Source organism: Accipiter gentilis, chromosome Z (genome assembly GCF_929443795.1).
Source record: "Accipiter gentilis chromosome Z, bAccGen1.1, whole genome shotgun sequence".
Classification (NCBI taxonomy): Eukaryota; Metazoa; Chordata; class Aves; order Accipitriformes; family Accipitridae; genus Astur; species Astur gentilis.
The window spans coordinates 36,373,164-36,395,433 of NC_064919.1; positions in this window are offsets into that span (position 1 = coordinate 36,373,164).

Below are 22,270 nucleotides of genomic sequence, written 5' to 3' on the forward strand. Positions count from 1 at the left end.
AGCCATAAGCCCATGCCTCAGACCGTGGTATTCAACAATAGCCATTCAATAATAGCTTCTCTGTTGAGCGTTTGTTGGGGGCCTGGATGGATGTTAGCCAGGTAGGCAGGGGCAGCCGGTGCCTGACGCCAGTCACAGAGGCTCTGGCTGTGGGTCCGTGGTCCGTGGGCCAGCAGCGGATGGGTGCCGGGGCAGACAGGGTGCACCTCGGCCAGCCCCCATGTGCGGCCAGTGCTCTTGCTCTGTGGGGTGACGGACCCTCTTCCTCCCCTTCCCTTCCCTGGCCTGCCCTGCCACTGGGATGGTCCCCAGCACTGGTGGCTGGCCGGTGCCAGGATGCCAGCACCAGGTTCAGCTGGATTCTGTGCAGATGCCGTGGTTGCTTCTCCACCAAGGGACATCCCCCACCTTTCCCCCCAAGCGAGGGCTCAGTGAGGGCTCGCCTCCTCCTGAGCTCAGGCATCAGTTATTCTCCCTGGGGTGTCTCCGGGCTTACCCTGCAAACAGCTGCCCCTAATTGAATTAGGATCACCTTCAATGAAGCCAAACACATGGGGGGAGGAGTGCAGCCTGCGGGGAGTTAATCCTGAAACAGGCAGTGCAGCTACTGAAACATGTCTCTGGCAAATATGGCTAAAAAAACCACGAGATGAGGAAGAAGGTACTGAGATAAACATGGGTCACAGCTGGTGAAAACTGTTCTGGCCAAAACACTTTTTGACAGAAAGTGAAATTTTTTCTGTAACTGGAATATCTTTTGGAGTACTTCATCTTAAAAAAAATATAAATCCCTGTCCATCTCCCAGATCAAGCTTATTTCAATGATTACTTTTTTTCCTGTGGAAAGGTGAGAAAAAAGAGGTGGGAGGGGGAGCAATGATGGGAAGAAGACCTTCCAGTCTGCTCTCGGACCATCGCCTGTCCTTGTGTGCTTTTCGTGGTGGCAAACACAGCCAGAACAAATCCCACAGGTACCACCAAAACATAAATAAAGCGATGGCAGAGGTGCATTACAAGCAGTAGCTGGTTGGGAGAAGGCTTTTCTTTTCAACACAAACTTTCGGGGGTGCCGGTGAACTTCTTCCACCTGTCTGCCTATAAAAAAGGCACTTTGCGTGCAGCTGATGAGAAAGAGCTGGGGCTCATACGGCTGGAGATGTATAAACGCCTAACTCTCCTTGGGTAGTACAGGATGCTGAAATGCCTGGGAAAACGTGACCTCACAGCTCAGGACGTGCGCCACTCCCTGTCTCCATAACTCATCGTTCCTGCTGCTTTCCGCAAAGCATAGACATTGCTGGACACAAAAGGAATTTTAGGGGAAAACACAGCTCAGTGCTTTCTCTTCCCAGGTGGAGGGTGGGAAGGTGTGGAGGTCATGAGTTTTGGAAGGACAGACTTTCACCCCGCTGGCCACTCTGGGCTTGGCATGGGGCTTGTTGGTTGAAATCCTCTGTTGGTGTCTTGCTGGGAGCTGTACCCAGTGAGTGCAGCCTTCTCCCCTGCTCTTGAAATCTAGTGCTGGGATGTTTAGCTGTGCTGCCGCTGGTTGCTAAGCTCCTGCGATGCACTGCTGTGTGCCTGTGGCACCTGGACCGTCTCCCTGGCTCTGACCCACGGTCTGGTGATGGAGACCTTACTCATAAGAGCAAAGCCAGGAGGCCCATGGGACCAGCGGAGAGTGAGGGGCAGATGCTGCACTTACTCACAGTGACAGTGTGCAATTCTGGGAAGAGCCCCACTGAAATCTATGGGGCCCTTGGGGTACAGTGTGTTTCGGCATGGACAGGAGAGAAGGGCCTTGAGCTCTGTGTGAGTAAGCCTGCCATCTGCGGTGACTGCAGACACCCAAAATCTGTCCTTAGAATTTCTGGTGGTCATGGATATCCCCACAGAAGATAAAACAACCCTGCCAGAGGGTTGTGCAATGCCTAAAGGAGTGTAAGGTACGTCACGCACAGCTGTGCCAGCATGGTAAAGCAGATGTGCCAGGGTACCAGCACCACTGTAGTAGCAGCAGGTTGGCATGCAGGAAAACCAACCCCATCGCACCTACTGTGACTTGGGTGTTGCTAAACTGCTATGAAAGTCACCAAACTTGTCCTGTGCTCAGCCTAGCTGTGCCAGCTGAGGGTGCAGCCAGTGTTTTCACCACTCGTGGGAGGCTAGTGAGCTGTGTCAGAGGAGGGAGAGGTGGACATGTGTCTGCATGACAGCCAGGGGGACACCCCATCCCCTGGGGCCATGTTTGGACTGGAGCAGTTGGAAAGAAGGTGCCTGCTCCATTCAGCCATGTCTCATGGCAGAGGGATGAGGGTGGTTAGCTGAGGTCTGTGATACCATAAAACCAAGCCAGGCTTGACAGCCAGCCCTTGTCAGAGCCCTTACAGCCTCACCAGCTCAGGTCTGCTGTGACTGACAAAGTCCGACTGCATACACAGTCGACTAGGAGTTATTATTATTGCTTTGTCTCAGAGAACTCCTTTTCCCCCTTTATTTTTCTGCTAAGATAGGCACAAGGCTTTTTTTTGTCTTGGTTTATAATTTAGAAAGCAAGCAACTCTCTTCCCAATGCCTCTTTTTAAAAATTCTTATGCAGGTCTTCATGGTCTCACATTTATTCTCACATTTATGATTATTAATAGGGCTAGCAGGAAATGTTGGGTCAATTTTTGTTTCTCTTGAAATAAAAATATTTTTAAAATTACTTGACTCCAAGCAACTTCTTCCCTGGAAAGAGAAAGAAAAAACGAAGTTTTCATTCTGGAAAATTTCCAGAGGTATGCTTCTTGTTTTTTAAACAAATTTTCTGCATCTTTATAGTAATTTTTAGAATTAACCCTTCTCAGGAAACTAAAAAATATGTTTGCCTCAATTCCAAATGAAAATGAAGGCACATATCAAATACTCAAACTTCCAGTGAACGAGGAAGGCCACATTTAGTTTAGCACAAGTTACCAAGCAATTACAAGTGCTGTTCTTCTTTCCCCCAAGAATTGGTTTCAACAACTACCTGTCTGTAAAATAGAAATAATCACTACACCTTGACAGGGAAAGCGGCCCCTTAAGTCCTCTGGCTTAACTTCAGACATGCACAAGCTGGAGGTCTAAAGTTCATCCCATCCCAGCAGTTTCATTTCCCTTTCACAGTGGGTTTTCCTACTGCATTAGTGTTCCCTGACCAGCTACAGATGCTTGTGCCAGGTTCAGCAGGGTCGGGGCCAGTGTGAGTGTGTAAAGACATTTTGGGTGACTCCTTGTACCCCCTGACTTCCCAAGCGCTAAGTGTGAGGAGGTGGGGTTCCAGATGCTGCCCAGTGGATGTGGGGACCTGACTGATGAACACCCCCCCCCCCCCCCCCCCCCGACTGCTTCCTGGGAGTGCAAATGAATGCCAGAGTGATTGAAAATGGAGGTAAGGCTGCAGCTCAGGAGGCAAAAAACAGAGAGAGAGAGAGAGAGAGAGAGAGAGAGAGAGAGGAGAGGTGGTTTTCTGTGCTGGCCATGCTCTGCTAGGTAGTGCAGAGCTAGAGCCACCATCCGAAAGCCAAGGTAAGGCTGCTGCAATGGCTGGAAATCCTGTAGTGCTCTGCCAGCACAGCAAAGGGAGCCTATGGAGGGCGAACAGACTCTCCTGATGCTGAGTGTGTTAGAGAAAATAGATATGTGGAGGTAAATTGAGTTCTCCAATAGACACTAGGGAGATGATAAGGAATGTCAGTAGATCATTTATTTTCATTTATGGCTCAAGTCTATCTAAGGGTGCTGATAAGGTCATTGTTTCTCCTGAGTCATTGTCGTCAAGCTATATTTGTACGTTTACATGATTAAGCAGTAGGGGAATCTGGAATCTGGCTTTATCTTAATTTGTATTTTTATGGTTGTGTCTTCCTTGTATTTGCCTCTATTTCTGTCTGTGCCCAGAAAACAGGAGAGCTGAAAGGTCTGATTAGCACTGTGGTAACATCCTTAGAGTGATTTACTCCAGGCCACACATGGAAACTTGCTGCAGAATCGGGATTTGAACAGACATCTCCCAAATGCTGGCTTGGTGCTACAAGGACAAAATGATTATTCCACCTCCTGACTGGTTAAAAACATGCAGAGATCCTACTTTCTCTTAAGGTTTGACTTGCACATGATTAGTGCATGATTAATGGATGTCATCAGCATATGACAGAGATGCATCTGGGCTGTCTTGTACAGTTGCTTCTAAGTGCCTTGTGGAATGTGTTCTAGACGGCTGCATCAGGACCATAAACGTTTATTAGCCTGATGGACTCCAGAACAATCAATTAAGTCTTTATTAAAACCATTCATAAGAAGATTCTCCACATAAAGCAGGACCAGCAAAGACTTGTCTTTCTTGGCATCCCTGTCCACCTCTACTGATTGGGAGACTCTGTGACCACGATTTCTGCATGCTTGGACAAGCTGCTCTGAGTAATACTGTGGTTCTGGTTAAAGTTTGTCACTAGTCAATTTAATACCCTCTTACACATGCAGGAATAATGTGCGTCTCCTGTGGTTTGGTTTTTTTTTTTGTCTCTTTCTGTTCTGTGAGTTTGGATTGAAACCAGTCATTTTTTTACAAGCTTTCTACTCTTGTTCATACAGGTTTACATCAAAAGAGGACTTTCCTCCTGGCATGGCTCAGTGAGGCAGCTCTGGTGATAACAGAGTAAACAAATAAAATGACACGACACTTGTCCTGTGTTGCAGGACTTCTGGAGTCGTACACAGGGCTCCCACCTCAGGTAGCAGGGAAGATAAAGGGTAATTTCAGTCTACCTGAGGACTGACTGGCCAGATGGATTTTTTGCATGGTGCATAAGACATGTTGCCTTTTTGGTAGGGCACTGCTACTTACATTCCCAGCAGCAGTTCCCACACACATGCCCCGTAGCTCCCACTCCCTGGGGAAGGCACTGTGATGTGCAGCAAGGCAGGGCTGCGAGCAGTGCTGCGTGGCCGGGCTGCAGAGAGGAGCAGCAGCTGGCCCAGATCTCCAGGATCCACCCCTCTCCCAGGGCATGTCTCTTGCCCCCTAAATATCTGCAGATAGGAGGGCACCACAATCATCTCTTGGGGGATGGCTGGGTAACTCCTCCCTGCTCGTGCGGCTGGAGATGTCAGGGTACCTGGGGACATCCCGCTTCACCTGCTAAGCCTCTCTGGGCCCATGGCGCTGCAGCAGCTTTCCTCTTTAATTTTGCGAGAAGGCAGAAAGGCAGACTCCTCAGAGTTAAGTTCATTTCATAAACTGAGTGCTTGGATGCAGCGGGTGCCAAGGCATTCCTCTAGGATATGGAGCCGAAAGCTAACAATTTGCTTGGAACGCCTGTAGACCAAATCTTTGGGGCTAATTCAGACATCCAAGCTGATCTTATTCCACTTCTCTTTATGTAAGCACCACAGTTTTTATTAATTGACAATATTAGATAATCTGGTCTATCTCAGAAAAAGCCTTCTCAGCTGCTCATTGCTGGAGCTTCTCTGTATGCAGCTTTTACTGTCCTTGAGATTTTCATCCTGATAGGTCTTCCTCCATCCTAGCTTGAATCTGGAAAATGTTTCCTATATACATAACTGACCTTTATGAGGTGAACAGTTATGAAAGTAGACTTCAAAGAAACTGAGAGAGCTGAATAAAACCCAAGGGCTGTGGTTTGCCTTGTCACAAGATCTGAGATGTAGACGGAGGAGAGTTTGGTCTAATGACCTCTCTTCCTCACTCCTCCCACACAGGCAGGAGAAGTTTTGTTGTGTTTGTTTTCTCTAGAGTAATTTCATTTAGTAAATGAGGCAATTAAAAAAATGGCTGGGGAATGTTTCCTGGTAGAAACCAAAAGAATAGAAAAAGCCATTTTTAGTCAACCTGGAGTGTTTTTAAGGATACAAGCGTTTTTCAACAAAGTCTTCCAGGAAGGTTGTGATGGAGGAGGATTGAGATGGGAGGCCACACAGGCGGCACGGGGTGGGAACCACCTGCAAGTCCCTGCTTTGCCCCGATGCAGGATCTTCTGCCTCAGGTAACAGCACCATCGGGAAGAGCAGGGGCTCTTCTACCCTCACCTGGCCATAACTCCGGCGGGGTGAGTTGGAAGGACTTCCCACCTCCCTGTACCCCGCATCATCTACTTTGCCTCATGCAAGCTTCTTGGGTTTCTTAGGGTTCCAAGAACGTTCCCAAAGTTCTGAAACAGGAGAATAACATCCATGCACTGGCAGATTTTGGGCAGGACTGTGAACACAAGGGCTGCTGCTCTGGTTGGGACACACCAGCCAACATCCCCTCTCTGGGTGCCCAGCTGCCTGCGGGGACCCAGGGCACCTCTCAGCGGGGGAAGCCTCAACGCCAGCCCCGGCCCAGGAGGAGTCTCTCTCATCGGTGGAGCCGGGAGTTATTGTTTGGTACCTGCTGATTACTAATTGCCAGCTTAATCCCGGGTTTGTGTCACTGCTGGTGAAGAGCCAAGTGACACAGCGTTGCAAAAGAGACCGTGGTGTGTTTAACCGGCTAAATGACTGCATAATTACAAGTCTCCCTAAACGCTCTTCCACAATTAGAGCTCATCACGTCCTCACAACCTGACAGGATTTTAAAAATGTAATTAGAGGCTGGCAACACTGCTGGTGTTGATCTTGAGGCAGGGGGGAGGAGGAGGAGGTGAAATCGCTGTGAGCAGTGGGTGTCTAGCTCTTACAAGTGTCTTATTAACCTCTCTGCAAACAGATTCACGCAAAGGCCCTGGCTGTCACAGCAAGGCTGCCCCAGCTGCCCGTGCTTCCCCGCTGCCGCCCCATGTGAGACAGGCACCATGGCTGCAGGAATCCCTCCTTGCCTGTCTTCAACCCCAAAGCCTGGCTGTAAAACATGCCAAGCCGGGGCCCAGTCTCTCTAGGACAGGCTGTTTCATGGCTGAATTCAGCCTTGCGGGTACAGCAGACCCCGTGTGCCAGTCGGAGGACCTTCCCCTGCAAGGCGCTTACGAGCAGCGCCTCCATGAAATGGATCAACTTATAGATGATAAACACCTCATGAATGAAAGATTCTGCTCAACCCCATATACTATCAGAAATATATATCTATATATTTATAAATATGTACACATGCATATATATATATATATCAGAAATATATGTATATATTTCTGATTGTTTCTGGTGGCTAAAAAAAGTGTCATAAGCAACAGCTTGAATCACACATTCTCCTTTTCTGTTTTATTCATACTCCCCCTCCATCTTCCCTGGCCCTGTTTCAATGCTTTTTCACTTATCTTTTCCCTCAAATTCTGATTCATTTAGTGATAGAATCACTTAAGCCTCTGAGTGTTACCCTCTTCCTTTCACTGGAGGCACGTACAGCTGCCACTCCCAATCTCATACAAGTAGTATTGCCTCACTGCTATCCAAAACAGTTTACTCACGTGGTGGAAAATTGTGAAACTCTCCACTAGAATTTTTTCTTTCAGGAGAGCTGGGAGCTGCAGTTGCTCATTATAGTTTACCGTGCCTTCCAACTAGCTGTCCATCAATACCCAGCACAATCTGCAGAAGCCTGCCTACTGCTAATATTTCCATATTTCTTCCCACTCCTCTGTAACACAGCTCTTCCTTTTATAACATGGCAGGAAATTTCCAGCTGCTGTTAAAGGGTAAGTTTCACCTTGGAAGCCCTGTGCAAGTCTTGCAAATGAGATGCTGTTACTTCTAATTAAATGGTTGGGGAAAGTCAGCTCTATTTTTTGTCTGTTTGTTTTTTTCTTTTTCTTTTTCTCTTTCACATGCACAGGTATGTGCCACAACTCTGGTAATTTATTATGCTTACTTAAAATGTGTAGTTTTCACTGTATTTCTCATTCTTTTCATAATTGGATTGGGCATATGCTTATGTGGTATCCAGATAAGCAGGAAGTTAGCAAGCAAGCACATTAAGTTAAATTTGGTGTAAATAAAATGCATCAGCACCTAATTTAGAATGATGCAAAGGTCCAGTGAGCATGGGCTGAACTTGAAGAGTACCTGCAGGTACAGCTAGCTGACTTTTTGTTTTGGTGTTCATGGCTTGGCTGTAAACCAGCCCATGTGAGGTCGCATTAGAGAGGCATTATTACCCTGGCCACCTCCTCCTCCTTGTCTCTTTTGGACACCAGAGGTAGCTTCCTTAGCATTGAATTTGCAATGCTGCAAAGCTGGTGTGGGTGAAAGAAGCTCTCCTCATTCTTAGCAACCTGGTAGCAGACCACGTGCCCTAAGTGTGTTACCAATCCCTAACGGAAGGAAATCTGACTGAAGAGTGCAGAGGATAAGTGTGTCAAACAGTGTACCACCACCCCCATTTTGCAAGGGTACTTAATCGTCTAAATACCACTGAGGTACCTAATTCCCAGGGATTTCCACAGGAGATAGGGACCAGGGCACTGAGGAGGATGTTGCCCTGAGGAACACTTTAGAGGTCACTGTGAAGCCTGTGTCAGAGCTGGCTGATGAAGCCAAATCCCTGGAGGTACCATTCAGTGCTTAACTGAAAAAGATCTCACTTGATCCGGCCAACCCCTGAGTCTCTCGACCAAGCCTGCTAGAAAGCGAAGTGTTCTCCTTAATGCCCACTAGAAAGCAAGGTATTCTCCATAACACCCATGTCTTCACCAAAGCACAGTTCAGTGTAGGAGTGGCAGCGGTGGGAAAGGTCTAAAGCTTTAAGCCTGCTGGCGCCGGCAGAAGAAAACCACTTGAAGCAGTACCTCCGCAGCAGCAGGGCAGGGGAGCCGAAAACAGGTTTGAGGAGGTCAGAAATCCCACGCTATGGATTTTGGCCCCACCGTGGTAAGGAATTTTCCTTGGGGCTCTGGCAGCTGTTTCAGCTCCATGAGGCCAAATGGCACTGCTGCCCTGGACTGCCACCCGCCTGGGAGAGTAACCCAGCTTTGCTGAGACCGACTCATACTTTCCACGAGGCCTTTCCAAGAGGGGCCTCCCTCCCATAGCACCCTCACCCCGCCCCCAAAGCCTGCCCCTTTCTTCCAGGGCATGTGGAGCCTCTCACATGCGGGAAAGGAGCTCTCTGAAAGGCAAGTGGGAGCATGGCTTTCCCTTCCTTACCAGGCTCCGTGCAGGCTTCTTTTTCAATGTGGTCTCCCTCAGGCCGAACGGTGTGGGTGAAATCTGTGAAGTCTTCTTCAGCTTCAGTGCATGCCACTTCCATGGAATTTTGCTTCCCACCTCATTTACCCTGGAGGGAGTCAGTGATAATAACTGCCCTGCATTCAGTGAGATTGTCAGCACAGTGTGAAACTGTGCACAAGGGATGGGAGCACATGGTGCTTAATGCTCATCCTACATTTATCCCCACTGTGTAAACGCAGAGAGTGAGAAACCCCTTCCAGGGCATTTTAGAGTAAATTTCTATTTCTAGCAACCCTCTCTGCATGCACAGGTGCTTTGGCAGTGCATGGAGTCAGGATTACAAAAAGGCTAGTGCATGCCAGCAAACAAACATTGGACAAAATTATACCAGCATAGCCATGTAGTATTGCTTGGGGAAAAAAACCCCAACTGTTTTACTTAAAACTCTTTCTTGGCAATTGTAAGTACACATGAGGTACTGTAAACACCCTGGGTTATCTGCCTCTGCAGTGTAAAAGGAATTGTATTTCAATATGTAAAAAAATATTGTGTGATATAAAAGTCATTCTAAGGTACCTTTCACAAACTGAATGAAATTTTGGGAATGGCAATCCATTGCAGAAGGGAGCAAATGCGATACGACATCATTATCGGTACTGTTGAGACTATGGGATTTGGCAGAGGTTGACAATGTGCCTGCTTTAATTCAGAGTGATCCCAGGGCTGCTCTAATGTATGTCAGGCTTTTCTGAAATGCAGTGCAGCTCAGATGAGCCATGGCATTGCGTGCTACCCACCCTAAAGAGAGCTAAGGAGTCCCATTCCTGCACTGGGGAAATCCCTTACTTAACCCTTGTTAAATGAGCCTTGGATATATCTTTGAAGGAACTACAAGGGCTGGATTGAGCGTTGGGGAACAGGAACCCAAACCTAGTCTCTCCAGTTACAAAGGGCAAGATTCCCCTTGTTTTCACAGGAAGCAGGAATGTGGCGCTTCTCAATCTTATCCATGCATTAGTGCTACTGAACTGTTTGTTCCCTGTCCATTTTTATTGCTTAAAGAAAAGTTGGCTGATCCCTATAGGAAGAGGCAGCCCTCTCCACAGGAACAAAGTCTTTTTCCACAACCTCGGTCCTCACAGTATCAGCCACTTCCTGCATGGTCGCCAGGAATGTAACTAATTAGCCATTTTCTGTATCAATAAGGGTCCTTTCATTGTGATGAGGTGCTGGGCTCAACTATGCCACGACCTGATGAAGCAGATGCTGATGTTTCTCCAAATCCTGCCGAGGGCAGTAAAAATAATGCCTGTTCTAAAATTTCAGTCAAATCCTTCACTTCCTTACTTACAGAAATATTGTTTTGGGCATACCTGGGCTGTGAAAATCCCTTGTTTATCCCTGCAGAAATCCACTAACAGAGGAGTCATATTTAAGGTGACTAACTAAGAATTAGTCTTGTCTCTTTCATTTGCTGCTTTTTATTATATAATGAGAGACTGACATCATAGTTATCATCTTTATTAGGATTAGTTTTTTTCTGCTTGCTTTGTTTATATTTTTTTTTTTAAAATCTTTAAGACAGTAGGGACTGAAGGCTGGCCTCCCCCTCCTCACATGCACACTTTGTTGAAGGATCTTTGGAAGGTCTGAGGAGTAATTATTGGGAGCTCTTAATGCCATAATTGAAGGTGTTGAATATTCAACAAAGCCTGACTTTATTAAACTTGTGAATTACCCCTGATGTTAAATAGTTGTTAACAACTAACAAAAAGAGCTTCTTTAGAGTTCTCTTTTTTTCCTTTATGTTTTTTTTTGTTTTTTTTTTTTTTTTTTGTTTAGATCTGCTCACCCTCAAATGGCTTGGCCGCTGCTCCTCTCCCTGGCTCTGCACTTTTCTGATTTCACACCAGCTCCAGGGATAAGGAGAAGTGGTGTCAGGGGGAAATCAAAGAAAAAGAAAAAAAAACAAGGGAAAGGAAGCCTCTCCCCCTGTCCGTTGGAAGCAGGACAGAAGGACTGTGCTGGAGAGAAGGTGCCATCTGGGGAGATTTGTGTTTGTTGCTGGCGTGGCTACAGCTTCCTGCGTGAAGCTGGGCCACTGCCGCTGGGGAATGTCTGTGCAGATGGCTCGAGGTGTGTGGCCAGGCTCCCAGTGCCAGCCCGGGGTGGCCAGCTCTGCTCCAGAAACCATGTAGCCGTGTTGGATGCAAAGCTAATAGATCCAACAGAGAGATTTATTGCGAGTTGCAGGGAGAAAAGTGTTGGCCTGGCTCCCCTGCCTCCTGCCTCGCAGGGTCGTGCCTCGGCCATTGGGTCGGGTGGCTTTCCAAACTCACCTTGCTGTCTCCTGAGGGGCATGGAGAAACCCTGGCACTCACAGTGGCGAGCACATACCTTCCACAGCATGCGGGCATAATGTGTGATTGGGCTGATGTGCCTGGACTGCGTGCCTGTGATGCTATGGCAGGGCCTGGAGAACAAAGCCTTTCAGATCATTCCTGAGATTTCTGCCTGCGAGTGGCACAGACACACCACTCCTGCCTCAGAGGACAGAGGAAGTTTTTTACTGGGGCTACAGCAAAATTAAAAATAAATAAATAAAAATCAACACCCCCCCCCCCCCCCCCAACCCAACCCAGAAATGCATTTAAAGAAGTCTTTGGAAGATGAAGTTTAGCTCCAAAAATTAGACCTCTGCAGTTGGCTACTCCAGAATGTGAAACCTATGTCTGTTTTCAGCCTATGAATGCGTAAGCTAAAATGTTTTCCTCTTTTTAATTTTTATTTATAAAATCCAGTTCATAACAAGATTCATCTGTTCCATCAGGCTTTTTAGTAGCCAGAAGGGTTTTTTATTGTTGGTGAGCATGAGTTTACAAGGGTGGGAATCATCTGGTTTTGTGGCCAGCTGTTGGCCATTGTTAGGGACTATTAAAAAGCCTTTGTACATGTGCCCAGATATGTGTTTGAGGGGCATGCCATTAATCAGCTTCTAACTACGGGAATAATGACGAGACATCTAAGGAAGATGTTTCAAAATTATTAAAATAGCATTCAGGTGGGGAAAGTCATTTGTTCTTCTGCATGGTGCCTCACAAGTGTCCAGAAATGATGTACTAACCAACTCCCCTGCCACCAACACTCATCCTAGTCCCATAACACATTATATTGGCCTTTAAACAGTGTTTGCTGTGCATCTGTTGCAGCTCACTTTCCTTGGGACTTTGGCTTCATGAGCTATCCTGACTTGACAGAGAATGGCGTGTCAGCAGATCATGGTTTTAGAGCCCCACAAAATGAGCTTGGTCTTAATAAAAGGTTTTAGCTAACATGCTTTACCTCTCATTTGCTGCAGAGTATATGTGTGCATGCAGTCAACTGGGACAGAGTAGATGGTAGAGATGCAGTAGCTTGATTGCATGTCTAAGCAGTGAAGAAATGCTCTTTGCTAATTCTTCACCTATCCACATACCCATGTTCTCCTCAAACCTATAGTGATCTCTGCTGGCTGGTTTTAGTGTGGAGGTCCTGTGGCAAAGGCTTTCCCCTCTTCTGCAAGGGTGAGTGTTTCTGGGAGGTACCACACAGGATAAAGCCTCCAAGGTGCAGGCACAATACTCCTGAGATGTTACCACTTGCTCCCTGGCCTGGCATTCAGCAGCACTTGGGATCTCCAGGAATGGCCATATTTATATTTAGCAAAGTAAATCCTCCCACCACAATGTACACAGTTCACTCTGACTCTGGCTGGTGCAAGCTTCCCCTAAGCCATGAAGAAGGTGCCCAGCTTCTACTGGAATTATGTTTTCTGCCACCAGCAAAGTGGCTTAAGTAGATCTGTGTTAGTGGCATCTGAATAAAATATATTAAAAAGCAAGTTCTCAGCAAATTCCAAGTCCCAGAACATGAGAGAGTTTCCAAAGTATGTTAAAAAATGAGATGAAGGGGAACACTTCCATGGCCGTGCTGCACGTTGCAAGACATAATCTGCTGCCTTTGTGAATTCAAGTTAGAAATTAAAATTTTAGGAATGGACTGGGTTAGAAATTATCTGTAAAGCAGATTCAAAGATGACAGCATCAGCTGTGACATCTTGAATTTTGGCTTGCTCTGTTCAATGTTCCTGTCAAAACACATGTTTACATTGGAGACTGTAAAGGATGAGGACAGGTATTTACACTATGGATGGCAATGATGCTTTCTGAGCCGTTGAAGCTTGCTACATAAATAATGTGTACTTTAGGCCTGTGCTAAAAGCCAGCATGCATAAAGAACAAAATTACCTTGAATGGGCTATGATGGTCTTATACTTTCATAAGCAACTTAGGAAAAGTCCTTGCCTGCTGCACGGTAACATCTCCTAAGAGTATGGAAGACTATCAGGTCATGTCGTATGAACTTAAGCAATGGTCTCCTCCTGATTCTGCTTTAATATTGTCAACCCTGGGCTTTTAAAACTTAGTCAGGCTATCCTCAAAAAACATAAGATTGAGAAATCATGAGGTTTAAAAAAAATTATAAATTGTGTGTTCTTTTTCTCAGCCTTGAGGGTTTATATTTTCAGTCTTTTCTCTGCAACAATGCCGGCTAGAAACTTACTTTTAAAACACTGGAAGTACGGAATGTTTGTGTAATCACATGACTCCAAGAACTGGGACCTTAGGAGGAAAAAACAAAACAAAACCAGAACTGAAAATTTGTGATAAAATCTCCAGGAGACTGTGATAAAATCTTCTGGAGATGAATCATATAGATAAACAAAAAGAAAACATCAGCTGAAAAAAAAAGCTGTGGATTCCTATTTTCCCTCTCTGAATAGAAATCACGTTCAGATTTTAACAAAAATAACAAGTGGGGAAAATACTGATGTTTAAGAATAAGCACATGAACATTAACTTTACAACGTTTTGTCCTAAGCTGTCCATTTTTAACCCTGGCCATGCATTTAAGCCTTTTTATTTCCCTGAACTGGAATGAGGGAAACATTATACTCCATGCCTAGAAATTTACAAGGTGTAAATCAGTGCAGTTGCATTGCAGTCAAGGACTTGGGTCACTGGATGGCCCAGTTTCATGAGTTGTTCTCTTTGGTTTTGTTCCTTTTCATTTCAGCTGCTACTGGGGAGAATACGTGAGCCCAGTGTCTGCAAATAGACCTCAGATGAACTCACACAGAGCATCTCAGCAGCTCTGTTAATGTCACCTACTCCAGATGTCTTCACCAACCAAGAGACTGTCAAAGAAAATATCTTTATAGCTTGCATGGACAGCAGAATCCAGCCCTTGAACAGACTTTCAAGAAGAACAAATATGAGGCACGATTTTTGCCTTTATATTCAAATACACGCTATTGTTCTGTAGTTACATAAGTCAGCCAGTCAGAGAACAGAAACAACATCATATGACTTATGTAACTAACCATTGCCCAATCCTGCAATGAGATCTGTGTGGCCAGGCCCCCCCCATGCAAAGCCCCATTGAAGTCCAGACAAAGATCACTCCGGGGTTGGAACCCAACATGGTAGAATTTATGACTATTTGCAACAAGCCACTCACGAACAAAACTGAGAATTAATCCCTGAAGAAACGGGTGAATCATTTTTTTGATGAACAAATACATTCTATTCTGTTTGTAACAGCTTTGTGGATAATTCAGGATTCAGAAAAGAGGCAAAATCCATCAAAGCAAATAGACATTAATTTCTAATTATATGTCCGGTTCTTCAAGAAGGGCCAATATCCTTGGGCAAACAAAAAGAGGAGTCTGGAGAAAACAATCTTCTGAGAAACAATTTGTTCATTCTTGATAACTCAGAAATTCATCTGAGGTGCAACCAATGGTTGAAATGGTTGAATTCAGCAAACGTGGCCCCAAAAATCAGATGCTGTGGTCTGTATGAGAAGACCTCCATGACTGGAAGTGCTGGTATGGCCTGTTTTAGCTTTTAGGTTTAATGCACCCTGTTGCATCTCATATGCAAACGGTGAGAACTCCTTCCTGCTGTTGAACAAAACTTTGCGGGATGCTGGAAAAATTCTGAAATGCTCTCTTCTAAGGATGTAGAGAATAAAAAGGATGGAAAATGGAAACACTGACAGGCATTATGAGAATGGGCAAAACCCAAAGCCCTTGTTTTGCATTCTTGACCACAGCCCAAATCAGTCCCTTCCAAGGAAGAAGACCCCAAACAATGGGTTCATATCACCATCCCCTCCACCTTGAACTTTAGCAGTGAAAGACTATCTAAAGCTCTAAAACTCCTCCAGTGGTGAGAGATTCTATAAAATGCTCCAGATGCCATCCTGGCTGTGGTGACCAGCTGGTAGCTTGCCTGGCCCTCCTAAAGCCTGCCTTTTATTTAAGAGACTGCCTGCCATTGCACACCTGGCTGCAAGTAGAAGCTTCAGACCAGGGTTAGGCTGCACAAAGAAGAGTGTAAAGTAATGTGGCAGTGTGGCTACCAGTGAGGCCACCAGGCTGTAGCAAGGAGAACCTGCTCACAGGAAAAGCTGCGTCCCAGTGCTCTCCTTCAGCCTCCATGATCCATCCTAGTGAGTGCAGAGCTGCTGCTACTAGCAACTCAGGGAGGTCCGCTGCTTCCCCTTGCCCTGCCTTCCTCCATCATTTCTGACCACCTTATGTAGAGTCAGTCTGTTTACTGCCAGTTTGAACCTGATCATGCAGAATAACAAGATGCATCCAGCCCATGACCTCAACTGAAGATGTGGGACAGGGAATTCTGATAAATGAACACCAATTGTTTCTATAGGGAGTGTTACTTAAAACCATTCAGGAGACATCAAGAACTTTACTGTATACACAAAGAGGCTTTTGACTTAAATGCTGTGCTTGGAACATACGGCAACAGCCAAAATATTGTAAACAGATTTGCTTTTTACTCTGTGCTTAGCAAAATATTGGCAAGAGGCTTAAACATCTAATTAGCCCATTTTCTTACTTTGGCATCTGCTTGATTTGCATTTTAGGGTCAAGATCTGTTGCTTTTGCACTCATTGGTATTACTTTTGGAGATTATATTCTATATAAGATGTATTTGTCTAGGCCATTGTTCTTTGCCAAATAAAACAGAGAACCGCATAGTTTGCCTATGGGAAAAAATACATCTGGTGGCTAGCATGTCATTTTTTTTCCTGTAGAAAGTGAGTAGAAATTGTTTTTTTTGCAATCTGCTAATACAACATCTATGGAGGGGCCATCCAGCTGAGAGCAGTCTGGATGCTACCGTATGGCTACCTACGATCCACTAGTAGACATGATCCTGAAATGTAACAGTTGGAAATAAACTCATTTAAACCATCCTCACAGCTGTCTGGCTGACTTTGGTAACCAAAGAACAGCAGTGCATATTTGCAGTGTCTCCAGATGACTGTGTTTTCCCTTGTTGATGGGGTGGATGAGGAGAAAACCTACTATTAGTTGCCGTGGCTCAAAGCTGCCTGGCTCCGAAAGCCCGGTGGAGGCAAGCTTTACTGTGGTCTTGGGCCCCATCTACACAGGTGCACTCCTTATGTGAGGAGGAGGACTACCAGGTCGGTGGCCACTGGGCACCCGCATGTGTGGCCAGGCATGTGCAGCCTTTGCTCGTGGCTGCTTTGAGAGCAGTTTGGACCACAGCCGCACTGGAGACAGCAGTGGTAACTCTCCTGTGATTTCAGGGGCAGTATTTACCACGCAGGCTGGGATGACAGCAAGGAGATAAGGCAGTGGTCCTACAAAGGACTGGTTGCCTATAAGACATGTTCAGGTTTGTGTTTTCATCAAGAGGATAACTCACAGTGCTCATGCACATGCCTAAGTCCCTGCAGTAGGCAGGCTATGTCTACCCCATCTTTACTGTAGGAAGGCAACACTTCCCTTTGTTAGTACCTGCTGCTGGCAGGATGTTGTAAATGACTAGTGTGTTTTGTCCATTTGTTTACAGTTATTTCCACATCTCCACCATCAAGACCATGTAAGACATTAGCTTGTCTAGCTGGTTTCTTCCCCAATAGCTCTTAAAAGGCTGGTTCCTATAGAAAAAGTGCCACTCAGCTTGGCTGCCCCGGGGAACACAGGAAAATGCTGGGACATACATGCTTAACATGAGCTCTTCTCCCACGAGGCTGGGTTTCAGGATCTGCTGAGCAAGGCCCAACTGCAGTGATACCCGTCAGCTGTCTATTTCCATGTACTATCCTCACGGACCAAAAAGCACCATTGCCTCAAGCTGAAAAAGTGCTTGAAACGGGTGTACAGGGGAGCAAGGGAGAAGCGGCTGAACCGTAAAGGAGTCTGCCCCCAGTTGCTTCCTCTTGTGAACTCCTCCCTTTGCACCAGGGAGCAGAGGCAGGGGTGAAATTATTCAGGTATGGCGGGCAGGATCAGACCCTCTTAATAAAGAAGCCATGAAGAGCTTGAAAGTCCCCAGCACCCACTGAAAGTTGGCGTTAAAGAGGTATCTGACTGACTGAACTTGGAAAGTTTTCCCAATTAAAAGCTAGAGGAACACTCAAGACCCCTCTGCAGAGCTACATTGCTTCCAGCACAGACACCATTCCTGCCTTCAGCCCAGCTTCCTCCTTCACCATGTGGATTTGTTTATAGAAACTGTTTTCAGTAATATCTGCCCCAGCAAGTGCCTTTAAAAAAAAAAAAAAAAGAAACAGTTGTTCTTCATAATGAAATAGAGATAGGCCCCTGTCCCACACACTCTCCATCACTCGTGTGCTCTCTATGCAAGGAACTCATCACTGTCACTGGAGCTGGGAAGTGACGGAAGAGTTTTCCAAAAGCGCCCAGTGCTGTCCGAGCTTTGTCCCAGTGAAATCGGTTTTAGGACAGAGAAGAACAGATGTGAAAATCCCACCCAAAAAGGGACTGTTTTTTGTGGATCTGGATGACCCACCGCAACCACATCTCGCCTGCAGATCTCCAGAAGCATTGTTTTTCTCGAGCAGTGAATGTTAACCTTACGGAAAAGAGCCCCAGACTGTTACCAGAGACACTGCCTGCAAATACATTTTTCTCCTTGTGTGTTCTGGGTCCGATCATTTTCCCATGGAAAGGCTGCTTGCAGCTGGTGCTGCTGCATGTGTCTATACCGGTAAATCCAAAGGAGCCCCAGCATGGGCTTCAGCACTTGTCACAATCATCTATATTATTTAATTGCCAACACATGCCCTGGCACGGTGCGGGCTCACTGCCAGCCAGCCCTGTCCAGACAATGCCTGGGCACAGTTTGTCTGGAGGGGGCTCTCCAAGGGACACAGGGACCAGGATGGTGACATGGCTGGATGTGAGGATGTGAGCTGTGGCTGGAAGGAAGGTGCCGGCCTCTCTGATTTACCACCGCAGAACTGGCTGTCCAGAGCAGGTTCAGGTGTTTGAAGAAGCTGAACCACAAAACCTGGTCTGGCAGTGGGTTTGGGATGTGTGGCCCTCATAAATTTCAGCAAGAGGGGTGGGTTAAAACCCCTCCTACCCCCTGTCAGCATTCAGAAGCTCCGTCACATATCCTGCCCTGGGGTTTTTGCTTGCCAAAATATTTATTTCCTCCCTGTTCCTCGCTCCTAGTCCTGAAGTTCAGATTATCCCAGGCCTCTGGTTGACAAGTGTTTGCAGCACAGCTTTTCCTCTGGCTTGCTAAGGAAAACAATCTTGAGTACATTAATTTTTAATATTTTTTTTTTAAAATATCAGATATGATCCACTACCCTCTTTTGAAGGCCTTTAATCCTCCGTTGGAGTTTTTCTCCTAGGGCTCAAGCTCCTTCTGTCAGTGCTTGGATGCCTAACCTGGGCTGCGTTAAAATGTACAAACACTCAAAACCAATTATAGTTCCTGTCCCGAGGACCCTTTGTTCTAATTACAAAAACTCCAGGAGGCTACAGCAGATCTGTCAGCTGAGGCTGGGAATACAAACTCTTTTTCTTTTTCTTTTTTTTTTTTCTCTTTCTCCTCCCCCCCCCCCTTCTCTAATAATCAGGGAGGTGGGGAGGCAGAAATCTCAGCAGGAACAGATTGAATACATTAACATTTGGTTGGGTTTGTATTGTTCTTTAGTAAGACCGCAACTTATGAGGCTGTTTTAATAAATGTCTGGTCAGGCGCCAATCAAAAGCTGCCAAAATGGGTGTAGGGAAGCCTGTTTCCCATACAGTCTGCTCTTTCCCACCCTGATCACTGGAAATAAGAAAGCCTAATAACCAAATGTCTTCTTTTCCCTATTTACCTCCTCACTCTCAGGGATTTTGCAGCCCATCGTTCCTAGACATGAGCAAACTTAACTCTCCCCTCCAACAGCTCCTCCCCCAAGGCAAACTGAGACCATCTTGTTGAACCATAATGTAACATATGTTGAGGGCAGATGCTCATCTGGTGTAAATTATCCTAGCTCTGTTCAATTCAATGGAGGTCCAGTAATTGAGATCAGCTGCAGAACATACCTTTGTTTTATTTATGATGGTTGAAGAAACTTCCTTATAGGATATGGATGTGCAAGGGCTGGGATTTTTCTCTGCTAGCTTGCCACCTTTGGGGGGGAACACTGAAATAGCTAGATGCGTTTTCAGGCTGCCTTCAGCTAGAAAGTATTGTGGGAGACTGAGCACAGCAGCTGTCTTTCATGCCAAAGAACATTTATTTCTCTAAAGGTTGGTGCTAAGGAGGCTGGGCTCTGCCTCGAAGCATGAAGGGATAAATAAAGGGAGAAATCACAGTGGTGGTAGTAGGGTACAAACCTGACTTCTCCAAGATGCAGCTTCTTTAAAAAAGGCTGAGGGGGAGCAGAGTCTTCCCCACTCTGTAACAAGGGGTGCTCCAAACCATCCTCCTGCTGGGCAGCTGACAGTACCAAACCATTGTGGCTGGCTGTGGTAACAGAAGGTCCGAGATGGGATTTGACACCCAGAGTGAAAAACACCATGAGGAAAATGTGTCCCAGAGAGTCTGCAGCCTAGAGATGGTTGCAAACATGGCCAATGGGAAGTCACAGAAGTGAAGTGTTACGACCAAGGCCACATAGGTGATCAGCTGCAGATAAACCAAGTATCCTGGCATCTACCACATCAGGGTAAATAGAGTATCAGGGTAAAAAGAAATGAGGGCCTTGCTGCACTGCCATTCATGTTCACATGATTCAACAGCACCCACTTTTATCTTTCAGCAGCAGACCAGGACACCTGATGGGAAGAAGAGAGGCCTGTTAACCTCTGGATGGGTGACTTTGGTTTGTGCTAGGCTGTAGTGGCTACTGGATGAAAAACAATGCCAGAAAAAGAAAACAACTGCAGAGACTTGAGCTTTGAAATTTAATTATAACAACATGGCAAGCTACATGTGAAAGAAAAGAAATGAGAAATGGATTGAGCATTGAGGGTTTTGGAGTTCTTCTTCATTTGGTAAAGGTGTGATGGGAGTGCCAGCTGGAAAGTGTATCAGTGGGAAACAGTCAATAAGAAATAGCTCTTTTTGAGGCGTTATAACTACTTACTAGTGTTAAAAATCTGGGGCCAATTAGGTTCGTGTGAAACTTTTGTTCTGAAACTCCAAAGCATGTGAAAATTGCTGGGTTGTATTTGCTGCAGAGAAGATTTGGCTGCATGACAGCACCCAAACACACATCCTCGCCTGCCATCCTCTTTGCATGGCCATGGCAGCCCAGGATGACATTATTTAATGCCAAGTGGCTCCATGTGCTGATACCACAGTAGGTGGGTTGTCCAAACCACAGCAGATGGAAATGTGCAGTGGTGCAAGTGCTGGGTGCCTCCAAAGCCTGACTTCCCTGCACTCTGTTCACTGCCACCCTGGTGGACCTTGGTTGCAGGTAGATGCCATCTACTGAAGCTGCTGGGGTGATCTGGGCAGTTCCTCTCCCTTCAGGAAGGCTGAAATCCTTCATCCCATGAAGGGATGACTGTGAGGCATGGTCATGTATGCTACACTTTGTGCAGCTCCCCTTACCCCTGTAGCAGCAAGAAGGGAGGAGGCCTGAGGCTGATGACACCTTAATTAACTGGAGGAAAGTTCACCAGGGGATGCCTGCCAGCGCCAGAGGAGGGTGACAGTGGTCCTGGTGAACGAATGAGTTGGTTTTACATGGCCAGCCTTGCTGCTCCTGCCAGGGAAGCCAAGGAGTTGTGGATTTCCCCGGCCACATGTCCTGCTCCCCTGCTGCCAGCACCACCTGAAATGGCTGGGAGCAGCCAGCTCGGTGATGCAAGCATGATTGTGATCCCCATTAAGCCCCTGAAACCTCGGTGTTACCCCATGTGGCTGGACAAACCCAGAGGTTTAGCCACTTTCCAGAAAAGCTGGGAATTGCTTCAAGATGTGGGTGCCAGGGCAGGCATCCATAAATCCAGGTGTCTGAACTCAGCAGGCTGAATTACCCAGCTGCCATCCATGGCTTCTCCCAGCTGAAGAACATTTCAGCCTGCTCCTGGTGCAGGAAGAGTTGATCCTGCCGTTGCCTCCTCTCTCTAGGCAAATCAAAAAGGAAGGAAGGAAGGAACTGGGTCCCATTCAGCAGATTTGTACTTAGACATGTGAAAGTGACTCACGAGATGCTCCTCCAGTGCTAGGGAGCAGACAGACATGCAGCAGGGCAGGGTGACACCCTAGCTCTGCCACTTAGGCCCAGACGTGTAAAAATATTTTCCCAGTGAAACTGGAGGGACTTTAAGTGGATAATAGGGCACTGGGCCTTTGCTCTTCCTCCTGTGCAGCTCCATATTTATATAAAGTAGGGATAATATTTCCCTGTGTAATAAAGGGTTTATAAGATCAAAGTCCATTTGGTCTGAGGAATTCTCAAATACTGTGTTGTTAAATATGAATGATTATAGAAGTATCCACATGGAGGACTGTTTGTGAGGCTGAAAATGGAGTCTCTAGCCATTCCTCTCAATAGTCTGTTTTTCTGACTGGCTTCAGTATTTCACTGAACTTGAAAGAATAAGCCTAGAACATAAATCAGTAAAACCATAAGCACTTGTAAAAGCAGACAGAAAGTCCAGGCAGGTGTAGTCCTTACAAATGCTCTTAAACTTTTTCTCCCCCCTTAATTCCTTGAAATAAACCCACATGATTGCATAAGCAATAAAAAAAGCTTAAGTTTGTGCCCAACAATTGTC